General features: G+C 37.4%; 1 long non-coding RNA gene across 3 annotated transcripts in view; it reads right to left on the bottom strand.

Moving 5' to 3' along the window:
• LOC121032147 (uncharacterized) overlaps nucleotides 1–10100 on the bottom strand; it is a 172121-nt gene that overhangs the window by 8949 nt on the left and 153072 nt on the right. The gene's annotated exons all lie outside the window — the stretch shown is intronic.

Genomic DNA, 10100 nt, shown 5'->3' with positions numbered 1-10100 from the left:
TCATTCCACTGCTAACCCCGACTCTATGTCATATTATTTACTACTATTGTCATCATAACAGCCACCATTTTTCAAGTGTTCATCATGTGCAAGGCACCAGATTAAATGCTTTAGGCGCAGTGTTTCGATGAATTCTTAAAACAGTAGACACTATAATCATTCCCATTTTCCAGACAGCGATGCTGATGGTTAGAGATGCTACCATTTTAATCTGACTCTTCTTACCAGGCTATTTTGTTTTCTAAAATTTCCCTCTCTATATCTCTTATACTCCCTACCTATATATCTTATATATTAATAATACAAAAAAGCATGTCCTCATAACAGCAAACATTTATTGACCATACACTGCTTAGAGCACGGGGTTAAGTGGTTACCGAGATTGTCTTATTCAATACGCATTCACAAAATCCCTATAGTAGGCATTGATATTATCTTCACTTTATAGGTGAGGACATGGAAGTGGAGAGAGGTAAAACAACTTGCCCAGTGTCACATAGCTATGGAGCAGACTACATCTCTACCCCACCTCCCAACCCATTCTCAGGGAACAGCATTTGCACTGGCCTTCAGTCTCAGACTCTAGTATCAGGCTGAATCAGTTACCCTTCCCACTGGACTCATGTTTGTAAGGCTGAGACAGACTTGGTAAGCTCTGGGATCTCTATTTCTGTTCCACCAGTCTATTCCATGTACTAGAATTACTTGCAGGTAAGATGGAAGAAGACAACAGCAGAGACAGAGAGAAGGAAAGGAAAAGGGACAAGAGAATTGTAGCAGAGGAAGTTAAATTGATGTTCCCCTCTACTTACGCTTCAAGTCTGCAACGTATCTGCATACTTAAAAATTAAAAGTTTCAAAGAACTCCTTGGCTCAGTTGACCTCAGTGTTCTGCGAAATTCTAAAGTAATGATAGGCTCTGTCACATAAGCTTTAAAGACAAATCTGCTAATGAATTGAACTTTTCAATTACAAATTAGCTAAAGGCCAAATTATGTTCACATTGTCCTTTAAAAAACCTCCATTCTCAAATCCACCAGTGAGTTTAATCCCTTGAATGTAAACAAGAATCGGCATGATTAAACCCTCTTAAATTAATTTTGTTAATATAGTTCTAAAGGCATATAGGTTTATTGTAAAGTGTTTTCCAAAGTCTTCTTTGTCCAAATTACTTAATATTTTACCCTTTATGCTTTCTATATTATTTACTTATGGTAAGAGGATTCAAGATATTCATAAAGTGTGTAATGAATTTAACATGATACACTAATTAATATCTAGTTAAAACCATTCAGAGATTAAAGATGGCAAACTAAGTCATTTGCAGGTGCATTCTTCACTTAGTTACTGGGGAGCAATTCCATACTTTGCTTTCTTTACCATTTCAAAAAAAAGACACATACTCTTCCATACAATCCCTAGTTATCAGTAATAAATCTATAAATAAACACATACCTACATACATAAATAATAAATAAATACAATTATCAACTCAAGTTTTTCAGCTGGGCTATTTCTATATTCCATGAAAAATAAGCCTTAAGTGCTGACTTTAAAATTATTATTATTATTATTATTGGTGGTGTGGGGGGGGAGACAGAGTATGAGCAGGGAAGGGGCAGAGGGAGAGGGGGGAGAGGGATAGAGAGAATCTTCAGTAGGCTCCATGCAAAGCATGAGCCTGACTCAGGGCTCAATCTCATGAATTGTGAGACCATGACTTGAGCCAAAATCAAGAGTAGAACACTTAATCTACTGAGCCTCCTAGGTGCCCCTAAAATTATGAAATACACAAAAATATCATGATAACCACTGATAGGACTTATTCAAAGTAAATTATACCTGCTGTTGGTCTGTGTGAAATGGCATTATCAGTTGACAAAACAAAGTACAATCTCTTTCATCTAAGGTGTGAGGAAGCTTGGCTGGGGTTTATCTTAGGTTGAGTGGAAATTGCTCTTCTAGAAAATCTGGGTCAGTCCAATTGCTTAACGTGGATACACTGCATACAGAAGTCCAAAGGAATAGATGATATATTTAATTTAGCAAACAGACATTAACTAAACTTCCAGGAAACTGATGATTTTGAGGAACACGAAAATAAATGAGGCACTACACCAGTTATAGCAAGAAGGAAGGTAAGAGTAATAGTTAACAGAAAGGAAGCCAACCACTGCGTTACCCATACTTCTCTTGACTTAAAGTTCACAACAACTTAAAGAGGAAGATGGAATTAATAACCCCATTTTAAAGGTGAGAAACATGAGGCTGGGAGAGTTTTTAGCCAATGTTTTCCAGCTAACTGTTTGAGTCAGGATTCCAAACCAGGTCTGTCTGTTGCCAGGACCTGTTCTCTGAACCATTATTCTTTGCTTTTCTAGCAGTACTATGGTGGACCTGGTAAGGGTGCAGACAGTGAAAAATAAGATCCTGTACTGACTCTGCGTCAATGATAGCCAAGCATGAATACACATATGGAAAACACAAGACAGTATAATAATTTGTTCTTAACTAGGTATGAACATGACAATGAACAAAAGGAATATGGTGGTTAAGATCAATGAGAATATCTGCGTCCATAGTGTTCCCTTGCTCTCAGTCTGGGAGAGGGCATTTAGATATATGGAGGGTAGGGGGAATCACTACTGGCCACAGAAAGGGTCTAAAACAATATATAAAATAAAATGTACATTTACATAGTCCTTTTCTGAGTCAAAAAAAAAAAACTCTATGTTCAACACTTCATTTAATTTTCACTCCATTCCTGGAGTGGGTAGGTTAGATTACCATTCTAACTTTAACTTTTTGAGGCTCAGTGAGGCCCAATAAGTGGAAAATTCTGAATGAAAACTCAACTTTCCTGCTGACCAATGGTCTTTCTAGTAAATTATCACAAAAAGTGGTAGAATAAGCACGTTCTGTAGTGGTTTGGAGATGGGGACGAGCGGGTAAAGGAAACAGATCAACTGCAGTTTGTTGGATGGGAATAGAGGGAGAGTTATGTGCGTTTATGAATGTATTCCAATAGGACACATTTATGAGCTCAAACGTGATTGAGGTGGTAACAGGAGAACAGTGTGGTTTGTGGGAGATAGTGGACAGTATTCCACCCTGAGCTTTAGAGTTGGCAAACCCAGGGTAAATACAGCAGGCTATTTAACTTCTCTAGCTCTGAGTTTCTTTATCTTTAAAGTGGAAGTATTAATCTCTCCATCACCAGAGTTTTATGGTGATAATAAAGGATAAATGTGAAAATATATGTGAGATGCACACAGCAAGCTCTCCATTAGTGCAGTGGTTGTGATTATAATTCTGAAGAGAGTGAAAGAGAAATTGTATTTCAAGTTGGTTAATCTGGAAGCAATGTAAGAAAGAAGAGAATCGTGAGACCTTGGGTCAAGGAAAAAAATAATGTGGCATCATTTTAACAATATAAAATTTTACTATCCTCCATAATATCTTTTCCTGGTTCTCCATTATATTTTTGTTAAAGTAATCAAACAAGGAGGCATTACACTGAGGTGGCTGTAACACCTTGGTCACCTACATAAGTAAACTAGAACCTAAGCCAGAGACAATTCCTAAAAATAACTCAAGGTTAAGAAGAAAACCAATCACTAACAATGAACTTCACTTTCCCAAATAATGCAAGTACTTAAGCTATAGTCACATAAATGATTTCCTTGCTTTGCTCCCATCTTCTCTATAAAAACCTTGTCCCTTGGGGCCCCTGGGTGGCTCAGTTGGGTAAGCTGCTGACTTTGGCTCAAGTCATGATCTCAGGGTTCATGAGTTCAAGCCCTGCTTTGGGCTCTGTGCTGACAGCTCAGAGCCTGGAGCCTGCTTCAGATTCTTTGTCTCCTGCTCTCTCTCTGCCCCTCCCCTGCTCACCCTCTGTCTCTCTCTCTCAAAAATGAATAAACTTAAAAAAAATTAAAAAAAAAAAAACTTACCCCCTAGCGTCTGTGGGTAAAGCTCTCCTACCTACTGTTTGGTCTTGCCTGATTGGAGTCAATGCTTGCTCAAATAAAATCCCTCCAAATTTTAATGCGTTTCATTTATCTTTTAATACTTGGAATGAAATTCAAATTTTAGGTAGTAAGTCCTAAAAACACCTGTATAATGTGGCTTCTGTGTTCTCTTCCAGATTATGTCTCCAAGATTCCCTGTTGGCTTGTAATCATCAGCTATCCTGGGATTCCTGGATTTACTTCCTGCTCTTCAGCCTTGCTAAAATGTGCTTTCTACAACCGCTCAGCTGGTCTTAAGTGTTTGCTTCTTCAGATAAGACTTCCCTGACCTTTTGTTGTCCTCATTAATTAATTATTAAAATTTGTAATTACATGCATATTTGTATGTTTGTGTTCAAGTAATTGAATTATTTACAAGGATATAGAGAAACATCAATCAATGTGACTCAAGCCTCTCAGAAGCTCTGAGTGCTCCAAGTATGGAGACCTGCCGAGGGAAATGAACCATTTATATAACACTTCATGGTATCAATACTCGAGATGCCAGACATGGTAATGAGTGATTAATTGCCAAATGAAGGGAAAGAAGAAAAAATCTGTAAGTGTTAGAGTTGGGATGGCAGGAGGCTCTTGGCTCGTCTAAGAAACGACTGAAGAAATCGTCAAAGGATTTACCACTTACAAACTTTAATAGCCATCTAAAGATGGCTACCATTTTTCTCGAAGCTAAAATAAGAAACTATGGTTTAAAGTCTTCAAACCTGTGGATCAGTGGTTTGTGTGCATGCCTGGTTGTGTGCCTTTCCTGTTCTTTTTATGCGTATTTTTCTTTCTGTGGTTTGCTTTGCTTTTGTGTGTGTGTGTGAGATTGGTAGGGGTATGTGACAACAGACACTGTTTTGAAAACAATGGGAAATGTGCCATTTGGTGTCATTTTGCTGCACTTGGCTTCTGCCTTCTCTTTCAAGTTTTCTTCATGGCAACATCACTAAATTAGACTGTCAAAAGTTGCTTTGTCCAAAAAAGGACGTCTCTTGAAAATAATCCATTTGTTGGAGAAGACAATTGTATTAAACACAAAATAAACAAGAAAATGCTTACTAACAAGATCAAATAATTTTCTATTCCATTTGATATACCAGAAACATTTTTCCTAAAGCTTGAGACATTGTGGTTTGCTTCATCAATTTCAACAGCTTTAGTTTTTTGGTGTTTGTTTGTTGGTTGGTTGATGAGAAGTACAATTGTAGAAGACAAGTATCCCACTGTGCCCATGGGTCTGGCAAATCACTGAAAAATAGCAAATATGTCACCAATTAACTAGTGGAAAGGCAAAACAAAAATGCATCTAGGAAATGTCAAGACAGATTTCAAGCCTGAAATCTGACAGCAGCTGGAAGATCCATGAAATAAGGAGTAAGTATAATCTTGAAATTCCATCTTCTGAGGAATTCTTTCTTAATCAGCCACAGCATTGTTTTGGGGAGATTACCAAAGTAGGTATGGATTTGGGACTAGGAAGTCCAAGTCATGATCAGGCAGACAAAGAGAAGTTTCTAGGCACTGTTGTCCAGGTCAGGAATTTCATTATTACTTCTCTAGATAGATCCTTCCCAACCACCATTTATGGTTCAGAAACACCATTTACCATCAGTTATGTACACCATAGTATATTGGTCCTTCCATTATTTATTCTGTTCTGAAGTCTTACTGTTAATACGTTTATTGATTTGTCATTGATTGCTTCCCTCTTTTCCCCCAGCATGGACACTGTGAAGCCATGAACCTTGTTGATCTTGTTCCCTGTGTATCCCTAACTCATAAAACAGTACCTGACATATATAGGGGTCCAAGTCAATATTTACAGTAAATGACATGAAAGTAACATAAGGAACAGAAAGAGAGAGAATGGCTATGGCATAGTAATGTGTTAATTATCCGCTCAGGATTTGTTTGATTTTCTTTTTAATTTTGTTCCTGTAGCTTAAAACATTTGTAATAACTATAGTAAAAGATACAGTAATTATGAAACACTGAAAGTCAAAAAGTGCTGCATTTCATTTGTTAAAAGAGTGTTGATTACTTTATTTTTTGTCATAATTACAGCACCATTTCTTCAAAGCAGAATTAGATGGAGTAACTAAATGCCACAATGATTTTATCCGTGAAGAGAGAATAATCTCTTTATTTTTTTTATTACCACTCATTTATGCTGTTATTCAATCATTCATTCGTTCATTCCTGTTTTAACACTTCTTGAGTGGTTAGTGTCTGTCATTGTCCTACGAAGTGCTAATAACAGACTTAGGTGCTTTTCCTTCCAGGGAATCCGAATCTGGTAGACAGAGAGGTAAGGAAACCAATATGTACCAATGTGATATGTCTGTAGGGTTGTGTGCAGTGAACTGTGAGACCACAGTCATCGCTTGGCATAAGGAGTCCACAAAGACCTAGCAGAGAAAGTTGCACAGCAGAAAGTAGAGGTTAGGACAGGCTGCAGGAATCATCTAAATGGCAAATAGGAAAATTCAACTAGTTGTAATAACTGAGCAGGATATATTCAGGAAAGAGGCTGGAGGGGTGGGCTGGGCAATAGTCATCACAGGAGGACTTTTATGCCATGTACCCTACAGACAGTGTAGATTTAAAAGCTACCTGTCCCCCGATAATTATGAAACAGCAAGGATAGCCCAGTTACACCACACGAAGCAAGAGCCTACAGGAAGAGCTGCTGGCAGTGTGAGAAGCAGGGCTCTCAGGCTGACAGTGCCTTCTGGTGGTAAAAGCGCCACCAGTGTCCTTAGCTTTATAGATCACACACTCAATTTGTTTAGTTCATCCAGAGTACTGGTTAGTTTAGGCTGCCAAAATTCACAGAAGACCAATAATATTCGGTCCAAGTGTAAAAGGACACTTAGGTTGACTCATCAGTCCATCTCATCCTGGGCAGGAACCTCCAAACAGAACAAAAGAAGCAGAAAACTTATTGATAAAGATATTTGAGTAAGTTGCCATGATGAATCCACTCATCTACTGGGGGGCAAACAAAAAAAAAGCTAATTCTGTGCACGGTCAGAGTCAATTCAGACATTCAGATGACTAAAAATAAATGCATGTGTGTCACTCTTCGAATCTTCTTCTGTAAGTTTTTTTTTTTTTAATTTTTTTTTCAACGTTTATTTATTTTGGGGACAGAGAGAGACAGAGCATGAACGGCGGAGGGGCAGAGAGAGAGGGAGACACAGAATCGGAAACAGGCTCCAGGCTCTGAGCCATCAGCCCAGAGCCTGACGCGGGGCTCGAACTCACACTGAGAGATCGTGACCTGGCTGAAGTCGGACGCTTAACCGACTGCGCCACCCAGGCGCCCCTTCTGTAAGTTTTTACATTGCGTTTCTTTTCTTAATAGATTCTTTAGATTGGAGTAAACTTGATTGAACTTTGAGTTCTTAAGTTTCTATAAGGATATATTTTTCTAAAATAAAAATGTTACTCACATCATAAATGTAGCATATAAACCTTCTCAAATATTTACTGGTTGTAAAAATATCAAGGTGAAGTCACCTTTTAGTCAAACACTTAAATATAAACTATTGCGATTGTATTGAAAATCCTTGCACCTTTTTATATGATAATGTGTACAAATACATTTATTTCCTTGTAAGTCTCTTTTTGATTAAATGATAGATCGTTAACATTTAGTGACATTGATTGATGTCTTATGTTTTGTGTACAGCAATGTCCATATAGATACATTCCAATCCTTGTGATAGTAATGTAGGTTATAGGTACATTAATTTCCTTTAAATATTAAAGGATATTAAATATCATATCCTTGAATATGTATATATGCCCTCTTATTTTTATCATAAATTCCTAGAAGTGTAATTTATATCAAAGGTATGTCTATGTTAAACATTTTGCATTAGATATGACTATTATTGCTTCCCAGAAAGTACATTTTAAGCAGTAATTTTGCTAATTTTCATCAAAATTATATCAGTACTTTTGCCAATGGTATTTTGATAGGCAGAAAATAGGTTTTCTTTACATATATATAAAAAAGACACATATCTTTGATTATTAATGTGGCTGAATACCTATTCTTACTAATCCCCTGCTTTTTTTCTAACTGTATCCTTTATTACTTTTCCAGATTTATATTGAGATGCTAGTTTTTGTTACTTTATTATGGATTTGTTGGATTCTATTAATACGACTGATACTGAGCAACGCTTGTGTGCCACTCTTTGGGCATCTAAGCTATAGGAGTGAGCAGAGAAAAACAGAACAGTGACAACAAAAATAAATGGACAATTAATTAATTTATTAAATATCTTTTTTTCCAGCCACTGAGGGACAAACACATGCTATTTTTCCCCAACCTTTCCCATAACATTTACAAACCACTGCTTAAACTAAATGCCTCTGCAATATGTCCATGCATACATGATGATCTGATTCCTACTATTTTTCCTTTTCAAAGAGTGATCTCACCTCCTAATTCTGGGTCTTTCCATAGGATCAAGATTAGTTGGTATGAGGTACTGGAATGCAGAAGAAGAAACAACCAACCCTCTTTTAAATATTCCCACATATCCACAGGGTACCTTTCAGGAAAGCCTGGATCCTGAGATGTCCCTTACCAAACCCCAGGTGTGCCTTTATTTTCATTATAAGGAGTGAGTGGAGCACTCTAGGCAAGGAAGGGAGTATCAGCAGTTTGAGGAGGGCAGGATGAGTCAGGAAGAGGAGAGAATTTGCTTATCTTTGCTCTGTAGGTTCTGTACTGTTTAAATCTCACTTGTGAAAACAGGAATTTGTTTACAAATGAACAAGAGAAAAAGAGTTTTAGCTCTGATGATCCACCTAGTTAGAGACTTGAGAAACAGGAGAGCCTGACTCGGCAAGAATCTTCGCCAACCTTATCACACGTGCACCTTGCAGGCCGACCTGATAAATGGATAAATGGTTTTGCTACAGTGAGAGCTAACCAGAATTTCCATCAAGTCACTCTTCAGAACTTTGCCACAAATTTAATTTGAATCTTTTATGCTCATAAAATTTCAATATTTACTCTTCCCAGCCCACATTCTTATTTTACTTTTGATTGCCTCTGCCCTTGCTCTTTCAAACAAGATCTAAATGGGAAGTGTCAGAATATTGTATCAAAAACGACTCAGATTGTTTCTGAGCGGAGTGCAGATAAGCATCCAAACTTTTGAGTGCCGGTTCTAGCTGATTATGTCTTTCCGCGTGACTTCAAGAAGCAGTTCCTGGGCTGTGACAAGTATTTCCCATCACTGTAACTCACAAATGAGTCTGAACACTGAGAGGTGTAGGGCAATTGACAACCTTAGGGATAAACCAAGTAAACCGTCACCACCAAGGCTGATATTTGGTGGCTGCCGTGTCCCCTCCCCTGTTGAGTGATGTGCTACATCAGTTTAAGGCATGCATCATTTCATGAGAAAGAAAGCCTTTGGATTTTAATCTCACAGCAGATTCAGTTTTTCCTGTGTGTAGATTTTAATCATCAACTCTTCAAAAACACTTAAAAAAAAGACATTTTTTAAGTGATTATTTAAAAATAACTGAAACTTAAAAATCCTGTCTAGGATTAGTGTTTGCAATTTCTATTCAAATGAGGTAAATGGACAGCCTCTCTTGTGCCTAATTCAAGCTATCTTTTTTTTAATGGGTTATTTACATATATTGACTTCCTTGTGGGCGATTTTCATATTTACATAGTACTTCAGGGAGCTTCGGGTATTTTGCAAATATTAAATCATCTAAAGGTCACTAATCCTAATGGTCCTAAGAAAAAGGTAAGAATTTTTTAAAGCATTTGAGAACTACTCATGATCAAATCATTTTCATCATTTCTGGGAACAAATGTCCATGATTGCACAGTGTGGATCAGAGTTTTCTATCAGCTGGACCATGGATGCAGGAATCCATGGGATCTGTGTCATTACTAACAGGGCAAAGACCTGATGTGGTGTTTAGCCATGAATGTACCCACTCTTTGTGCTGAGAAAATTGGTTTAAACTAGATGTTACTAGAAAATTTTAGCTCCCGTACAGGTCAACAAACATATTAATGACCCCCACCATTTAGACAAACTA

Source organism: Herpailurus yagouaroundi, unplaced genomic scaffold (assembly GCF_014898765.1).
Source record: "Herpailurus yagouaroundi ecotype Mexico unplaced genomic scaffold, PumYag 141, whole genome shotgun sequence".
Classification (NCBI taxonomy): Eukaryota; Metazoa; Chordata; class Mammalia; order Carnivora; family Felidae; genus Herpailurus; species Herpailurus yagouaroundi.
This window is presented reverse-complemented; position numbering and strand designations above follow the sequence as displayed.